Genomic DNA, 19647 nt, shown 5'->3' on the forward strand with positions numbered 1-19647 from the left:
CCTGGATTCATTAATTTTTTGAAGGGTTTTTTGTGTCTCTATTTCCTTCAGTTCTGCTCTGATTTTAGTTATTTCTAGCCTTCTGCTAGCTTTTGAATGTGTTTGCTCTTGCTTTTCTAGTTCTTTTAATTGTGATGTTAGGGTGTCAATTTTGGATCTTTCCTGCTTTCTCTTGTGGGCATTTAGTGCTATAAATTTCCCTCTACACACTGCTTTGAATGTGTCCCAGAGATTCTGGTATGTTGTGTCTTTGTTGTCGTTGGTTTCAAAGAACATCTTTATTTCTGCCTTCATTTCATTATGTACCCAATAGTCATTCAGGAGCAGGTTGTTCAGTTTCCATGTAGTTGAGCGGTTTTGAGTGAGTTTCTTAATCCTGAGTTCTAGTTTGATTGCACTGTGGTCTGAGAGACGGTTTGTTATAATTTCTATTCTTTTACATATGCTGAGGAGAGCTTTACTTCCAACTATGTGGTCAATTTTGGAATAGGTGTGGTGTGGTGCTGAACAAAAATGTATATTCTGTTGATTTGGGGTGGAGAGTTCTGTAGATGTCTATTAGGTCCACTTTGTGCAGAGCTGAGTTCAATTCCTGGATATCCTTGTTAACTTTCTGTCTCATTGATCTGTCTAATGTTGACAGTGGGGTTTTAAAATTTCCCATTATTATTGTGTGGGAGTTTAAGTCCCTTTGTAGGTCACTCAGGACTTGCTTTATGAATCTGGGTGCTCCTGTGTTGGGTGCATATATATTTAGGATAGTTAGCTCTTCTTGTTGAATTGATCCCTTTACCATTATGTCATGGCTTTCCTTGTCTCTTTTGATCTTTGTTGGTTTAAAGTCTATTTTATCAGAGACTAGGATTGCAATCCCTGCCTTTTTTTGTTTTCCATTTGCTTGATAGATCTTCCTCCATCCCTTTATTTTGAGTCTATGTGTGTCTCTGCACGTGAGATGGGTTTCCTGAATACAGCACACTGATGGGTCTTGACTCCTTATCCAGTTTGCCAGTCTGTGTCTTTTAATTGGAGCATTTAGCCCATTTACATTTAAAGTTAATATTGTTATGTGTGAATTTTGTCCTGTCATCATAATGTTAGTTGGTTATTTTGCTCGTTAGTTGATTCAGTTTCTTCCTAGCCTCGATAGTCTTTACAATTTGGCATGTTTTTGCAGTGGCTGGTACCGGTTGTTCCTTTCCATGTTTAGTGCTTCCTTCAGGAGCTCTTTTAGGGCAGGCCTGGTGGTGACAAAATCACTCAGCGTTTGCTTGTCTGTGAAGTATTTTATTTCTCCTTCACTTATGAAGCTTAGTTTGGCTGGATATGAAATTCTGGGTTGAAAATTCTTTGCTTTAAGAATGTTGAATATCGGCCCCCACTCTCTTCTGGCTTGTAGAGTTTCTGCCGAGAGATCAGCTGTTAGTCTGATGGGCTTCCCTTTGTGGGTAACCCGACCTTTCTCTCTGGCTGCCCTTAACATTTTTTCCTTTATTTCAACTTTGGTGAATCTGACAATTATGTGTCTTGGATTTGCTCTTCTCGAGGAGTATCTTTGTGGCGTTCTCTGTATTTCCTGAATCTGAATGTTGGCCTGCCTTGCTAGATTGGGGAAGTTCTCCTGGATAATGTCTTGCAGAGTGTTTTCCAACTTGGTTCCATTCTCCCTGTCATTTTCGGGTACACCAATCAGACGTAGGTTTGGTCTTTTCACATAGTCCCAAATTTCTTGGAGGCTTTGTTCATTTCTTTTTATTCTTTTTTCTCTAATCTTCCCTTCTCGCTTCATTTCATTCATTTCATCTTCCATCAGCGATACCCTTTCTTCCAGTTGATCGCATCGGCTACCGAGGCTTCTGCAATCTTCACGTAGTTCTCGATACTTGGCTTTCAGTTCCATCAGCTCCTTTAAGCCCTTCTGTCCATTGGTTATTCTAGTTATCCATTCGTCTAACTTTTTTTCAAAGTTTTTAACTTCTTTGCTATTGTTTTGAATTTCCTCCCGTAGCTCGGAGTAGTTTGATCGTCTGAAGCCTTCTTTTCTCTACTCATCAAAGTCATTCTCCATCCAGCTTTATTCCATTGCTGGTGAGGAACTGCGTTCCTTTGGAGGAGGAGAGGTGCTCTGATTTTTAGAGTTTCCAGTTTTTCTGCTCTGTTTTTTCCCCATCTTTGTGGTTTTATCTACTTTTGGTCTTTGATGATGGTGATATACAGATGGGTTTTTGGTGTGGATGTCCTTTCTGTTTGTTAGTTTTCCTTCTACCAGACAGGACCCTCAGCTGCAGGTCTGTTGGAGTTTGCTAGAGGTCCACTCCAGACCCTGTTTGGCTGGGTGTCAGCAGCGGTGGCTGCAGAGCAGCGGATTTTCGTGAGACCACAAATTCAGCTGTCTGATACTTCCTCTGGACGTTTTGTCTCAGAGGAGTACCTGGCCAAGTGAGGTGTCAGTCTGTCCCTACTAGGGGGTGCCTCCCAGTTAGGCTGCTCAGGAGTCAGGGACCCACTTTAGGAGGCAGTCTGTCTGTTCTCAGATCTCCAGCTGCGTGCTGGGAGAACCACTACTCTCTTCAAAGCTGTCAGTCAGACAGGGACATTTAAGTCTGCAGAGGTTCCTGCTGAATTTTTGTTTGTCTGTGCCCTGCCCCCAGAGGTGGAGCCTACAGAGGCAGGCAGGCCTCCTTGAGATGTGTTGGGCTCCACCCAGTTCAAGCTTCCTGGCTGCTTTGTTTACCTAAGCAAGCCTGGGCAATGGCGGGTGCCCCTTCCCCAGCCTAGCTGCCGCCTTGCAGTTTGATCTCAGACTGCTGTGCTAGCAATCAGCAAGACTCCATGGGCATAGGACCCTCCGAGCCAGGTGCGGGACACAATCTCCTAATGTGCCATTTTCCAAGCCCATTGGAAAAGCGCAGTATTAGGGTGGGACTGACCCGATTTTCCAGGTGCCATCTGTTACCCCTTTCTTTGACTAGGAAAGGGAACTCCCTGACCTCTTGCGCTTCCCGAGTGTGGCAATGCCTCGCCCGGCTTCGGCTCGCACACGGTGCACTGCACCAACTGTCCTGCACCCACTGTTTGGCACTCCCTAGTGAGATGAACCTGGTACCTCAAATGGAAATGCAGAAATCACCCATCTTCTGTGTCGCTCAGGCTGGGAGCTGTAGACCGGAGCTGTTCCTATTCGGCCATCTTGGCTCCACGACCCCCCCCCACCCCGAGACCAGCTTATAACATAGTGAGATCTCATATTCACAAAAATTACTGAAATTAGCCAGGTGTGGTGGCATATGCCTGGAGTTCCAACTACTCAGGAGGCTAAGCAGGAGGATTTTCTGAGACCAGGAATTCAAGGTTATAATGAACTATGATTGCACCACTGCACTTCCGCCTGAGTGACAGGGCAAGACCCTGACTCTTTATTTAAAAAAAAAAGTTATGCATATAAATGAAGGACTTTTTAGATACCTTTATATACTCTGCAAACATAAATTTTCTGAAGCTTGACCACTGTGATGACACAACTTTTTTAATTTTTATTTAATTCTTAATGTTTTTAGAGATGAGGTCTTTCTACATTCCCCAGGCTGCCCTCAAGCTCCTGGGATCAAGCCATCCTCCACCTCAGCCTCCCAAGAACCTGGGTCTACAGGTACGCGTCACCACACCTGGCTTGTGATGATGTAACTTTTGAATGAACTGATCAATGTCAAGGGTTACTACTAGGGACCTTGGATCAGAAATCCACCCATCTTCAAGAAACCACATTAGAAGGGAACCATTTAAGAAGGATGTTGCTGGCACGTAAAACCAATAGCAGTACCCTACTCCTCGCAGTTCTAGAGGAATAGAACTGAGTGTGAATGCTAATTCAGTTGATAATTTCATTTTCGCCCTTGGTATAAAGTTACATCCTATTATTTCATGTAAATTGATGCATGATGGGGCATGGCAGGCCCAAGGGCCAGAGCCTGAGAGACCTCAGGGCCTGGATGCCCCAGCCAGCCTCCTCCTAAAGGGGAAGTTGGAAGAGGAATAGGATGACCTCTCACCACCACTTCCATTCCCCAAAAAAGTGAGAAGCGTAGAGAAGGCACAGGAGAAAAGTGAGGCAGCAGAGAGAGACAACAAGACAGCCCACATGAGAATGAAGGACGAAGGTGGTGGTGAAGCAGATGAAGCACTTTAACCAGCCTCCCAAGCATGGCGCACTCTTAAGTTAGAAATGCTCTGCAAGACATAGCATGAAAACACACTTTGGGGAAAATGAAACTGATAAGTTACATTCCTTTACTTTCCTGCCTCATTATTAATTTGTTTTCCACCTTTTTATACAAAGTGTTTATTAGTTAATGTTACAGACCCAGCAAGGGGTTTCTATGGTTGACTCTGCTGCCAATTTGCTCTGAAAACTCAAGAACTTCTCTCTGGCATGTGGTTGAGTCCAGAAAAGTGGACTACTGAGACTCTTCTAGTTTTCCTAATGTTCTAGGAGTCTGTAATGCACCCCAAATACACGTGGAAAGTTGTCTATTGGTACAACACAGGAAATAGGAAACTTCTGCACCCAGTTAAGATAAAGGATATTCCCCGTCCTCCCTGCCTGAAGTAAAGGGATAAATAAAAGTTTGTCTTCCTGGAGAAAACAAACTGGGTGTTTGAATGGATCATTTTTCCCCTTCTAAACTAGAAATTAAAACCTTGAGACATGGTGAAACATAGACAATTTATCAAAGTAAGCAGTTTATTCCTTGCACTGCCCTAACTCTCTTGCAGCCCCTCTGTGCCAACTTGGGAGCCTCACGTGATGTATCCTTCTCTCCAGTTCTCTCTGCCCCCCACCAAAGCGTGGCTACTACTTGGCAGGCTCAGCATTCCTTGGCTTTTGAATTGTCTCACATCTTAAAATTCTTCCATAACCCAAGCAAACTTGGCAGCTTTTATTTCTTTTAGGTGCTTTAAGAAAAGCAACTTCATTGAGCCTTACACTAAGATATAAATGACTAATAATCCTTGAACATCCCAAAGATATTTTCATTTTTAATAACATCTACAGAGAGAGAGTGAGATTTTTAATTGGTAGGAAGTTGAGGAAAGTAAAATGAAATTTTAAAAGAAAAAAAAATTCCTTTAGGTTGAGAGAGATCTGAATGCATGGACAGACCAGGTCTCCTGAAGTCAGAGTCTTACACTGTTTTTGCACAATTTCTTTCCTTCCTCCTGTTCTGAATCCAGGGAAACTAAATGTTCCTTCCTCACCCCTTCCCGCTGGCATGACAGCTTTTATGGAAATGACTGAGGCACTAGCAGTTGAGAGAAGGGATAGACATTTGTAATTTTATCAGTTATTTATAAGTCTGTTTTTTATAAGTCAGGAAATGTTTATATTGATAAAATTTCTAAAATCCCACAACTAAAATGGTGACAAATAAACTCCTTTCTCAAATATCAAGTGAATGTTTAAAAATCAAATCAAGAAATGGAAAACATCCTTCTTTGAACCATTTTGCTCTTACATTGTTTCTGATCTTCTGAAAAGGCCAAAGTGGGAGGGAAAGAAAATACAAAAAGTAAAAGAGATTCTTAAAATCCACTTACTTCAGAACTGACAAGCACCTGATTTGGGAGATTACCAGAAACTGTAATGTTTTCATGTTCTTTTGAGCTTTTCAAAATGTGATTTTGAAGAAATTAAAACAAGAACTGCAATTTTCCAGAAATTGCTCAATATTGGAGAAATGTATATATATCTATACACATATATGTGCACATACATACACACATAAATATGGAAATTATCTAAGTGTATGTGAATTTATGTATATACACATGTGTGTATGCGTGCAAACATATGTCCATGTGTGTACATAGGTACACATGCACACATAGTTGGATTTTTTCTAAATCCATATACTTTATCATCCAACTTACTCACTCATGATAATTGAGAAGATCATTTTGTAATCCTTTGCATTAGAATATTAGCATTTTTATACTACTGGTCACAGAAGATCAAAAACAGCAAATATGGTTAACATTGGGCTGAAACTGAAAGTTACAGCTTTCGTCCTGTACCATGCAGTTCTGTTAACAACAAAACTTTTAAACTATTATGTTAATAACTTCCAAAAGAAATAAAATATGCAGTTACTCTCTCTCATGGCTGAATTTGAGATCTGTGTTAACAAAGGTTATTTCTATTATACGCCATGGCAACAATAACCAAAATACCAAACACATATTCTTCCAAATATCTAGAATCATCCTAATCTAAACTATTAAAGGGTCTTCCTTTACTGGCTCAGCAAAAGGTCACCTAGACAGGAAACTGTTTAGGTGGTAGAGACCTCATCAAAGACTTGAAAGAAGACTATACAATCTTTCCTTAATAGTCAATTTTTTTTCTGCAGGGCTTCTTCCTCACTGTTGGAAGCTACCTTAAGGAGATTTAGGAAATTATTAATAGTAGGCAAAAATCAACAAAAGGGGAAAGGGAAACAGAAACATCCCAGTGCTCCCCTTGGCCTAGGAAAAGCTGTACTTCTCCAGTGATGTGACCTTCCCCCTGCCATTGGGCCAGATCACCATTTAGTGAATATGCAGTCTTCTCTCCAACAGTCATGTGCTCTGAAACTCCGTCTGTCAGTACCAGGAAGATGTATGTTTTCTCTGTACAATTCAACCACAGGTTGAATCAAGGGAAGAAGTGTTGGGTAGTAGAAAGAGTCTGGAGTCAGATATCGCTGAATTCCAATCCTACTTTTGCCACTCATTAGGCGTGTGGCCAAGGGTACATTTCTGAGCCTCAGTTTTCTCATCTGTATAATGGGAATAATATAGCTGTCTCATAAGTTGTTGGTGTGTTATTTATGTGATGCACCTAGCATACAGCAGTAAGGGTGGCTGTAGACCTTACTAGAGTGGCCACAATATAATGACCCAAGAGTTCCAATCTACCCTAGTCTGCTCTTTATAATCCGGGAGGATTTTATGGTTTTTGTGCATTAAGACTGTTCTTCTGGATGAAGTGTCATATGACAGAATAACTGAGATGCCTTTTATAAGCTCTTCAGACAAGTAGGATTCTAGAATAGAAATGGGACAATGTAATAATTGAGTTTTAACTTTTACCTAATAAGTTAACATTTTTAAACATTAGCAAAGCGATTTGGTGAAAACAGTATGGAATTTGTTCCCTCTTCATTGTCTCCCATTAGGACCCCCCGGATTAAGCCCAGTTCTTCCACTTATTAACTACATGGCCTTGAAGAAGTTCACTTACATCTTGAAACTTCAGTTTCCTCATATGTAAAAATATCTTATTCATCTCTCAGGGCTGTTGTGGGCATTAAAATAACATAATACACATAAAACAGCTATGTAAGCTCTACAGTTCTAGACAAATATGATCGTATTTGTTATGAAGATTGAAGTCATTCAGCGACAATATTCAAACCTTGCTATAGAATGACTAATCACAGTATTTAATATAAGGCAGATCTTTCTCAGAGCTCAAAGATAATTTCCATAATGAAATCTCTCATTGGCTTCACTTTAAGGGGACATGGATATGGATAAAGACTAAAGATTTTATATTATATTAATTATATTATATTATATTATATTATATTATATTATATTATATTATATTATATTGGAAGGCTCCAAGCTTTCATGTTTTCCATGCCATGGGACAGAAGTCTTTTTCATATTTGTACTTTTAAAGTAATTAATACAAGCCCAATAATGAACACACTGAATATGATTGTTAGTTAAAGTGATTGCCTTTTAAAAAATGCTTTCTGTCTTATTTCAAAAAACCTATATTTATGTTATGTGTGTGACTCTCACTACGAACCTAAAATGTGAAAGGCCTTTTCATGTGTGACATGGTATTTTAGGTTACAACTTTTCTTTTTAATATACTGTATATCAATATATAGAGAAAAATATCAGCTATAGAACTTACAAAAGTGTTATCTAAACTTCATTTGTTTCATGTCTTTTTCCTTCAAGAATATGCCACAAATATTTCCATGTCTTCAAAATGACATTTTAAGAGCTTTCTAATATTCTGTTGAGAACACATCCTATTATTTATTCAACCTAGCCTTTATGTGAGATGGTTTTTGTCTCCATGTCTTTCTGTTTTGAACAGAAATGTCAAGAACATTTTTGCAGCTATATCTTTCTACATATCCCTGATTATTTCCTTGAATAAACTGCTAAAAGGGAAATTACTCATTCAAGTGGCATGTGAAATAATAAGAATTCTGATAAATATTGCTAAATTTCCCTTCATATGATATGGCAACTGATGCTCACACCAGTATTTTGTTAGTACCTATTTCTTCCTATTATCTATTAAATATTTATTGAAGGGTGCTTTAGAAACATAAACAGAAAAAAATTAAAGCCTCCATAATCTCACTATATGATCAACCATTGTTAACATTTTTTATATCTATTAAAATATATTTTAAATATTTATAAATATTTATTTTATAATGTGTATTTTAAAAAATTATTTGGTGAATTATCTTTCTTATTAATTTGTAAAAGCTCTTACATGAAACATGTTGCAATTTTTTTCCATTTTTGATCCTTTAATTTTTGTTCCTGGGGTATTTTGGTGTGCGTTGTGTTTTTATGTTCATTACTCAAATCTATCCTTTTAAGACTTTTGAAGGGAGGGATAAAAGAGATTTGTTAATGGATACAAAATTGCAGCTAGACAGGAGGAATCAGTTCTTGTGGTCTACCGCACTTCAGGGTTACTGTAGTTAACAATAACATACTGCAGTTTCAATATAGCCAGAAGGACATTAAATGGTCCCAATGTAAAGAAATGATCAATGTTTGGATGATGGGTATGCAAATTACCCTGATATGATCACTATACATTAGATGCAGTGAAATTTTACTATATATTCCATAGATATGGACAATTATTATTTGTCAATTAAAAAATAAAAATTTAAAAAGAATTTTACCTGTTGTGTCATGCATGAAAAGACCTTTCACGTTTGAAAAAATTTTCAGTTTTGCTAATCTCTTTTTACATTTAGCTCCTTAATCTACTTGGAAGCAATTTGGCATCTAGTGGGAGGCTGAGAATCCTTTTGTTTCTTAAAGAGCTAATCAATATCCGTAACACATTGATTTTTTTTAATTATCTTTTCATGCTCAATGAGAAGTTCATATTCCTTGGACTTTTACGCAATCTTACTCTATTTAGTTTAGCTCTCTTAGTAAAGGACCAATACCACACCATTTAAATTATTTTAGGTTCATCATAAAATTGAAGATAGAAGCACAGCAAATTCTGCCTTGTGATTTCTCTATGAGAATGCTCTTGGTTTTGCTAGAATGCTTATATTACCAAAACAACAATTGCCTTTAAAAATATTTTGACAGGGTGTTTAGACCTTTATCGGGTCATGCTTAAGGAAGATTTTTGTTTGTTTGTTTGTTTGTTTGTTTGTTTTTATTATACTTTAAGTTTTAGGGTACATGTGCACAATGTGCAGGTTAGTTACATTTGTTTATATGTGCCATGTTGGTGTACTGCACCCACTAACTCGTCATTTAACATTAGGCGTATCTCCAAATGCTATCCCTCCCCCCTCCTCCCACCCCACAACAGTCCCCAGTGTGTGATGTTCCCCTTCCTGTGTCCATGAGTTCTCATTGTTCAATTCCCACCTATGAGTGAGAACATGCAGTGTTTGGTTTTTTGTCCTTGTGATAGTTTGCTGAGAATGATGGTTTCCAGCTTCATCCATGTCCCTACAAAGGACATGAACTCATCATTTTTTATGGCTGCATAGTACTCCATGGTGTATATGTGCCACATTTTCTTAATCCAGTCTATCATTGTTGGACCTTTGGGTTGGCTCCAAGTCTTTTCTATCGTGAATAGTGCCGCAATAAACATACGTGTGCATGTGTCTTTATAGCAGCATGATTTATAATCCTTTGGGTATATACCCAGTAATGGGATGGCTGGGTCAAATGGTATTTCTAGTTCTAGATCCCAGAGGAATCACCACACTGACTTCCACAATGGTTGAACTAGTTTACAGTCCCACCAACAGTGTTAAAGTGTTCCTATTTCTCCACATCCTCTCCAGCACCTGTTGTTTCCTGACTTTTTAATGATGGCCATTCTAACTGGTGTGAGATGGTATCTCATTGTGGTTTTGATTTGCGTTTCTCTGATGGCCAGTGATGATGAGCATTTTTTCATGTGTCTGTTGGCTGCATAAATGTCTTCTTTTGAGAAGTGTCTGTTCATGTCCTTTGCCCACATTTTGATGGGGTTGTTTGTTTTTTTTCTTGTAAATTTGTTGGAGTTCATTGTAGATTCTGGATATTAGCCCTTTGTCAGATGAGTAGATTGCAAAAATTTTCTCCCATTCTGTAGGTTGCCTGTTCACTCTGATGGCAATTCCTTTTGTTGTGCAGAAGCTCTTTAGTTTAATTAGATCCCATTTGTCAATTTTGGCTTTTGTTGCCATTGCTTTTGGTGTTTTAGATATGAAGTCCTTGCCCATGCCTATGTCCTGAATGGTATTGCCTAGGTTTTCTTGTAGGGTTTTAATGGTTTTAGGTCTAACATGTAAGTCTTTAATCCATCTTGAATTAATTTTTGTATAAGGTGTAAGGAAGGGATCCAGTTTCAGCTTTCTACATATGGCTAGCCAGTTTTCCCAGCACCATTTATTAAATAGGGAATCCTTTCCCCATTGCTTGTTTTTGTCAGGTTTGTCAAAGATCAGATGGTTGTAGATATGTGGCATTATTTCTGAGGGCTCTGTTCTGTTCGTTTGGTCCATATCTCTGTTTTCGTACCAGTACCAGGCTGTTTTGGTTACTGTAGCCTTGTAGTATAGTTTGAAGTCAGGTAGCGTGATGCCTCCAGCTTTGTTCTTTTGGCTTAGGATTGACTTGGTGATGCGGGCTGTTTTTTGGTTCCATATGAACTTTGAAGTAGTTTTTTCCAATGTTGTGAAGAAAGTCTGTGGTAGCTTGATGGGGATGGCATTGAATCTATAAATTACCTTGGGTAGTATGACCATTTTCACGATATTGATTCTTCCTACCCATGAGCATGGAATGTTCTTCCATTTGTTTGTATCCTCTTTTATTTCATTGAGCAGTGGTTTGTAGTTCTCCTTGAAGAGGTCCTTCACGTCCCTTGTAAGTTGGATTCCTAGGTATTTTATTCTCTTTGAAGCAATTGTGAATGGGAGTTCACTCATGATTTGGCTCTCTGTCTGTTATTGGTGTATAAGAATGCTTGTGATTTTTGCACATTGATTTTGTATCCTGAGACTTTGCTGAAGTTGCTAATCAGCTTAAGGAGATTTTGGGCTGAGACAATGGGGTTTTCTAGATATACAATCATGTCATCTGCAAACAGGGACAATTTGACTTCCTCTTTTCCTCATTGAATACCCTTTATTTCCTTTTCCTGCCTGATTGCCGTGGCCAGAACTTCCAACACTATGTTGAATAGGAGTGGTGAGAGAGGGCATCCTTGTCTTGTGCCAGTTTTCAAAGGGAATGCTTCCAGTTTTTGCCCATTCAGTATGATATTGGCTGTCGGTTTGTCATAGATAGCTCTTATTATTTTGAGATACATCCCATCAATACCTAATTTATTGAGAGTTTTTAGCATGAAGGTTGTTGAATTTTGTCAAAGGCCTTTTCTGCATCTATTAAGATAATCATATGGTTTTTGTCAATTGGTTCTGTTTATATGCTAGATTATGTTTATTGTTTTGCGTATGTTGAACCAGCCTTGCATCCCAGGGATGAAGCCCACTTGATCATGGTGGATAAGCTTTTTGATGTGCTGCTGGATTCAGTTTGCCAGTATTTTATTGAGGATTTTTGCATTAATGTTCATCAGGGATATTGGTCTAAAATTCTCTTCTTTTGTTGTGTCTCTGCCAGGCTTTGGTATCAGGATGATGCTGACCTCATAAAATGAGTTAGGGAGGATTCCCTCTTTTTCTATTTATTGGAATAGTTTCAGAAGAAATGGTACCAGCTCCTCCTCATACCTCTGGTAGAATTCGGCCGTGAATCCATCTGGTCCTGGACTTTTTTTGGTTGGTAAGCTGTTAATTATTGCCTCAATTTCAGAGCCTGTTATTGGTCTATTCAGAGATTCAGCTTCTTCCTGGTTTAATCTTGGGAGGGTGTATGTGTTGAGGAATTTATCCATTTCTTCTAGATTTTCTAGTTTATTTGCGTAGAGGTATTTAAAGTATTCTCTGATGGTAGTTTGTATTTCTGTGGGATGGGTGGTGATATCCCCTTTATCATTTTTTATTGCATCTATTTGATTCTTCTCTCTTTTCTTTTTTATTAGTCTTGCTAGCGGTCTATCAGTTTTGTTGATCTTTTCAAAACACCAGCTCCTGGATTCGTTGATTTTTGGAAGAGTTTTTTGTGTCTCTATTTCCTTCAGTTCTGCTCTGATCTTAGTTATTTCTTGCCTTCTGCTAGCTTTTGAATGTGTTTGCTCTTGCTTCTCTAGTAGTTTTAATTGTGATGTTAGAGTGTCAATTTTAGATCTTTCCTGCTTCCTCTTGTGGGCATTTAGTGCTATAAATTTCCCTCTATACACTGCTTTGAATGTGTCCCAGAGATTCTGGAATGTTGTGTCTTTGTTCTTGCTGGTTTCAAAGAACATCTTTATTTCTGCCTTCATTTTGTTATGTACCCAGCAGTCATTCAGGAGCAGGTTGTTCAGTTTCCATGTAGTTGAGTGGTTTCGAGTAAGTTTCTTAATCCTGAGTTCTAGTTTGATTGCACTGTGGTCTAAGAGACAGTTTGTATAATTTCTGTTCTTTTACATTTGATAAGGAGTACTTTACTTCCAACTACATGGTCAATTTTGGAGTAAGTGTGGTGTGGTGCTGAAAAAAATGTATATTCTGTTGATTTGGGGTGGAGAGTTCTGTAGATGTCTATTAGGTCTGCTTGGTACAGAGCTGAGTTCAATTCCTGGGTATCCTTGTTAACTTTCTGTCTCGTTGATCTGTCTAATGTTGACAGTGGGGTGTTAAAGCCTCCCATTATTATTGTGTGGGAGTCTAAGTCTCTTTCTAGGTCTCTAAGGACTTGCTTCATGAATCTGGGTGCTCTTGTATTGGGTGCATGTATATTTAGGACAGTTAGCTCTTCTTGTTGAATTGATCCCTTTACCATTATGTAATGGCCTTCTTTGTCTCTTTTGATCTTTGTTGGTTTAAAGTCTGTTTTATCAGAGACTAGGATTGCAACCCCTGCCTTTTTTTGTTTTCCATTTGCTTGGTAGATCTTCCTCCATCCATTTATTTTGAGCCTATGTGTGTCTCTGCAGGTGAGATGGGTTTCCTGAATACAGCACACTGATGGGTCTTGACTCTTTATCCAATTTGCCAGTCTGTGTGTTTTAATGGGAGCATTTAGCCCATTTACATTTAAGGTTAATATTGTTATGTGTGAATTTGATCCTGTCATTATGATGTTAGCTGGTTATTTTGCTTGTTAGTTGATGTAGTTTCTTCCTAGCCTCGATGGTCTTTACAATTTGGCATGTTTTTGCAGTAGCTGGTACCAGTTGTTCCTTTCCATGTTTAGTGCTTCCTTCAGGAGCTCTTTTAGGGCAGGCCTGGTGGTGACAAAATCTCTCAGCATTTGCTTGTCTGTAAAGTATTTTATTTCTCCTTCACTTATGAAGCTTAGTTTGGCTGGATATAAAATTCTGGGTTGAAAATTCTTTTCTTTAAGAATGTTGAATATTGGCTCCCACTCTCTTCTGGCTTGTAGAGTTTCTGCTGAGAGATCAGCTGTTAGTCTGATGGGCTTCCCTTTGTGGGTAACCCAACCTTTCTCTCTGGCTGCCTTTAACATTTTTTCCTTCATTTCAACTTTGGTGAATCTGACAATTATGTGTCTTGGCGTTGCTCTTTTCAAGGAGTATCTTTGTGGCATACTCTGTATTTCCTGAATTTGAATGTTGGCCTGCCTTGCTAGATTGGAGAAGTTCTCCTGGATAATACCCGGCAGAGTGTTTTCCAACTTGGTTCCATTCTCCCCGTCACTTTCAGGTACACCAGTCAGACGTAAATTTGGTCTTTTCACATAGTCCCATATTTCTTGGAGGCTTTGTTCGTTTCTTTTCATTCTTTTTTTTCTAAACTTCCCTTCTCACTTCATTTCATTCATTTGATCTTCCATCACTGATACCCTTTCTTCCAGTTGATCGAATCCACAACTGAGGCTTGTGCATTCATCACGTAGTTCTCGTGCCATGGTTTTCAGCTCCATCAGGTCCTTTAAGGACTTCTCTGCATTGGTTATTCTAGTTAGCCATTCATCTAATTTTTTTTCAAGGTTTTTAACTTCTTTGCCATGGGTTCGAACTTCCCCCTTTAGCTCGGAGTGGTTTGATCATCTGAAGCCTTCTTCTCTCAACTTGTCAAAGTCATTCTCCGTCCAGCTTTGTTCCGTTGCTGGTGAGGAGCTGCGTTCCTTTGGAGGAGGAGAGGCACTCTGATTTTTAGTTTCCAGTTTTTCTGCTCTGTTTTTTTCCCCATCTTTGCAGTTTTATCTACCTTTGGTCTTTGATGATAGTGACGTACAGATGGGGTTTTGGTGTGGATGTCCTTTCTGTTTGTTAGTTTTCCTTCTAACAGTCAGGACCCTCAGCTGCAGGTCTGTTGGAGTTTGCTAGAGGTCCACTCCAGCCCCTGTTTGCCTGGGTATCACCGGCGGAGGCTGCAGAACAGTGAATATTGCAGAACAGACCTCTCCTCTGAGCTCCATCCCCATCTAACTATCTGCCCACGTGGATATCTTCTCAGGAATCTCAAAGGTATCTCAGTGTCAACACCTCTAAATCCAAACTTCTGATTACTCTCCCCAAACTTGATCTTCTTCCATTGTTCTCTAGCTCAATGACTGGTATCATCCACAAAGAAAGAAACCCAGCAGTGACCCTTGAAATTTCCCTTGAAACCTGTTGTTCCCAATATCCCATCAATCATGAAAAGCTACAGTCTTACTTCCTAACTATTTCTTGAATCTGTCCAATTCCCTCCACTCCCAGCAACCAAGGGATGCACCATACCCCTCCCCAGATCACCATTCTCATAAGACATCACAGAGTGACCCTTATGGAGTTGGGCAAGGTTGTGATCCTGTCACCATCCCCATCCTAGTAACATGATTATTGTTTCTTGCCTAGCTACTGCGAGGACCCTCAACACTCTCCTTGTTTCTCATCTGGCCGCATTGAATCTGTGCTTCATACTTCAGATGAATTTGCAAACCCAAATGTACCTATGCATGCTTCCTGGCTGAGATCCTTGTGAGATATCCCATTGCCCTTAGAAAAAAGACTCAAGTCTTTAACATATTCCATCAGGCTTTGCAATGTCCTGTCCCTACCTACCCAGACCCAGTGCACATCATTTCCCCAAGATGTTTATGATCCGTCCACAGGTGTCTTCTTTCAGTCCCAGAAACCTGCCATGCTCCCTGTTCACACAAAGATTCACACATGGCAGAGCTCTATCCATAAAGTCTTTGTCTGGTTAATACCTACTCATTTGTATCAGTTACCTATTGCTGCTAATAAACACTTCAAAACTCAGTCTCTTCAAACAACAGACACTGATGGTAGCTCACAGATCTATGGGTCAGCTGGGTGGGTCAGTGGCTCTGGGCCAGGCTTGGCTGATAGCTGGGCTTGATCATGGGACTATGCTCACCTAGCAGGGCAGCTGCAGCCTGGCTTGTCTTGGATGGCCTGTCTCACATGTCTGGCAGTTGTGTAGCTGTTAGTGAAGACGTCAGGGGCAACAGGACCAAACCTGTGTCTCTTTTTATCCAGCAGCCTAGAACAGCTTATTCCCATGGATGGCAGTGTTGGGCTTTTTAAGGAGTGAATGGCCACACACTAAGCCTCTTAAGGTCTACATTCAGAACTGACAAACTGAACATCACTTCTCCTGCATTCTATTGGCTAAAGTAAGTCACAAAGTCAGCCCAAATGTAAAAGATCATGAAAAAGATTCTCCTGATGGCAAGAGTTACAGAGTCACCTTGTAAAGGGACGGAAAGAGTCAGGACAAGTTTTGCAATCAATCTACCACATTATCTTTCAGATATTGGCTCAAGATAAGATACCTCAGGGAAGCCTCTCATAAGCTACTTGCCTAGACTACATTGCCCCATTATGCCCATTATGGACTCACTCTGTGAACCACCTCTTCATGGCACTTGGCGCAGTTGGAATGTCACATGTGTTTCTGTGATTATTTGCTTAAGGTCAAATCCTCCCTTCCATATACCTCTTCCTCCAAGACTTAGAGGTCAACTAAAGGCCAATGTCCCCTTTTCCAGCACCTGGCACAGAGTAGGTAGTAATCCATGAATATTTGTTAAAGAATGATTTCACTTCCCGTTATGTTATTAGGAAAATATACTTTCTATTCCCTGATACAATGCTTTAATTAAAAAAAAAATTTTTTGCTTTTTGGGAGGAGGCAGCAAGAGAAATATTGAGTCCTGTGCACAGCAGAAACCCCAAGGGATAAAGTGATGATCATTGCCTCTTTGGGACCTGTGGCAAGGAAAAATCTGCATGGGTTGGCCACTGGGGGCTGGAAAGTAGCTTTAGGACTTAAAATACAGAGACTCATGTGGGGTCTTCTCAGGAATTGAGACCCACGAAAGCAAAATTAAAAAAAAAATCATCAGGTTATTAGAAAAAATAATAGGTTTCATTGTAGATTTGTTGAGTTTGAGGAACATTCATGAATCTAACACTTGGAAAAGAGCTGGAGATTGGACAAGGAGGTATTAGTTCTCACATTGCTATAAACAAATACCTGAGACTGGGTAACGTATTAAAAAAAAGAGACTTAATTAGTTCACAGTTCCTCAGGCTGTATAGGAAGCATGGTGGCATCTGCTTGGCTTCTGGGGAGGCTTCAGGAAACTTACAATCGTGGGAGAAGGCAAAGGGGTAATTGGCATGTCTTGTGGCTGGAGCAAGAGAAAGCGGGGTGGTGGAAGCTGCTACACACTACACAACTAGATGTCATGAGAACTCACTCACTATACAGTACCAAGGGGGGATAGTGCCAAACCATTCATGAGAACTCTGACCCCACGATCCAATCACTTTCACCAGGTCCTACTTCCAACATTAGGGATTACAATTCAACATGAAATTTGGGTGGGGACACAGATCTAAACCCTATGAAACATCTAGAGTTGGGAGTTCACAGTGTATATACTTAAGAGCAATCTCAACCATAGAAGTAGATGAGAGTGGGCAGGGTAAGAAGAGAAGGCTAAAAATGGAAGCTGAAAGAAAATCACATTTAAGAGGCAAGAGGAACAAGTAGGGCAAGGGGCAGTGAGGACTACTCAGAGAAATGAAAGCAGAAGTAAGAAAGAGCCAGTCTCAGAATTAGAGGAGGGAAGAGTTTCAAGAAGGAGGAAGTGACCCCCAACACCAAACATAGCTAACAGGTCAAAAGATAAGACACAAGAAACACTCAATTCAAAATGACATATGCTGTGAGTGTTATGAATTACTTTTCCTCAAAGGATTATTTGTAATGATGTGTATGTCTTAAAATTCTTAAATGTAATATGGCATAAGTTTCAGGAAGGCACTTTATAAGGCTAAAAATCCAGACACAGTGTCCATTTTGTATTTGAATTTCTACTTTGAACGATTTTTAAGCCCCATTCAGATTCTTGTCCTCTTCCCACAATGCTATTTGGCCTCTCATTTCTGTGCATATGTGGAATTAGTTATTTTGGTAATTTTTACTGCCACTCATATCAGTAAAGAATACCAGTATAGGTTAAGTCTAATTTATTCCCATATTCTACTTAACTAGAATGAAATATTAACCCCAATTTTTTTAAAGGCTAGAAGAGCTAATTAAGCAAATGGGACATGCTAGATCCCTATTACCAACTGAAAATGTTGCTGCCAAACCTGGAACAAATTCTTTCATTTGCTAAATAAATGTTGATTATTGAGCTGATCAACTAAAACATGTTTAGAATTACCTCTGGGTTCTGTCTTTCAGAGAATTATACATAAAAGCAATCAAAAGGGAGGAAAAATTAAGCAAGAAAATACTGAATGTACCAAATGTCAAGGATGCCTTTCTCTTCGTCTGTAGTTTTGTTTGTTTGTTTGTTTGTTTTGAGATGGAGTCTCGCTCTGTTGCCCAGGCTGGAGTGCAGTGGCACAATCCCAGCTCACTGTAACCTCCACCTCCTGGGCTCAATAGATTGTCCAGCCTCAGCCTCCCAAGTAGCTGAGATTACAGGCACGTGCCACCATGCCCAGCTAATTTTTTTGTATTTTTAGTAGAGACGGGGTTTCACCATGTTGGTCAGGCTGGTCTCAAACTCCTGACCTCAAATGATCCACCCACCTCAGCCTCCCAAAGTGCTGTCATTACAGGCATGAGCCACCACACCCGACCCCTTTGTGGTTTTCTAATGTTGAGCTAATCATGAGCACAATTGTTTGCTGATTTTTCTCTTCTTTGTCTTTTAAACAACTATTTTATTAAAAGGATTTCAGAGCCATCATTTCATTTTATTATATTTTTAATTAGAATTGAACTGGAACAAAATAGGAAATGCGGTGAACTAGTCTGACTTCTGCCTATAACCAGGTAGATATAGGTAATTTTTTTCTATAGTTTTTATTAATTGAGACTCTAGCTAAAGGTTTGATATTTCTATTTTGATATATACCTTTTTTTTACCATAGATTTATTCTTTAAAAGAGAATCTGTAATTTTACTGCTGAATGAAACTTAGAGATGTTTTTCTCCAGACCATCTATTGCACAGATGAAGAAATGAGCCTTCAGAAGATTAATTTGCCTAAAATTACAAAGGTTTAGAGACAAAACTAAGACAAGACCCCAACTCTACAACCTCATGCTTTCCCCTACCATACCATGAGTGTATTTACAGTAACATATAAATGAAATTTAATATTATTTTAGTCTAATAGGATAATCTATTCTTAAGAAGAATCAATTTCTAAACAAAGAAACTTTTTTATAATATTAACAATCTTTGTATGTCCCTTTGAGATACTGGTTGAGTTGTTTATTTGTTTTATTGAAGCACATCAGAAAAAGATTATATACTATTTGTATTTCACAAAGTCTCTTTGGAGGAAATTCAATATTTATATTCAAACAGAGATTCTGATAACATAATTTAGCAACAAAAATGTTAATGAGAGCTTGGTGTTTTGGCAAGTAATACTCCATATCAATGTAATGTTAGTCTTTTTTTTTTTTTTGAGACGTAGTCTAGCTTTGTCGTCCAGGCTGGAGTGCAATGGCATGATCTTGGCTCACTGTGACCTCTGCCTTCAGGGTTCAAGCAATTCTCCTGCCTCAGTCTCCCGAGTAGCTGGGATTACAGGTGCCCGCCACCACGCCAAGCTAATTTTTGTGTTTTTGGTAGAGACGGGGTTTCACCATGTTGGTCAGGCTGGTCTTGAACTCCTGACCTCAAGTGATCCACCTGCCTCAGCATCCCAAAGTGCTGGAATTACAGGTGTGAGCCACTGTGCCCAGAAAATGTTAGT

Source organism: Nomascus leucogenys, chromosome 9 (assembly GCF_006542625.1).
Source record: "Nomascus leucogenys isolate Asia chromosome 9, Asia_NLE_v1, whole genome shotgun sequence".
Lineage (NCBI taxonomy): Eukaryota > Metazoa > Chordata > Mammalia > Primates > Hylobatidae > Nomascus > Nomascus leucogenys.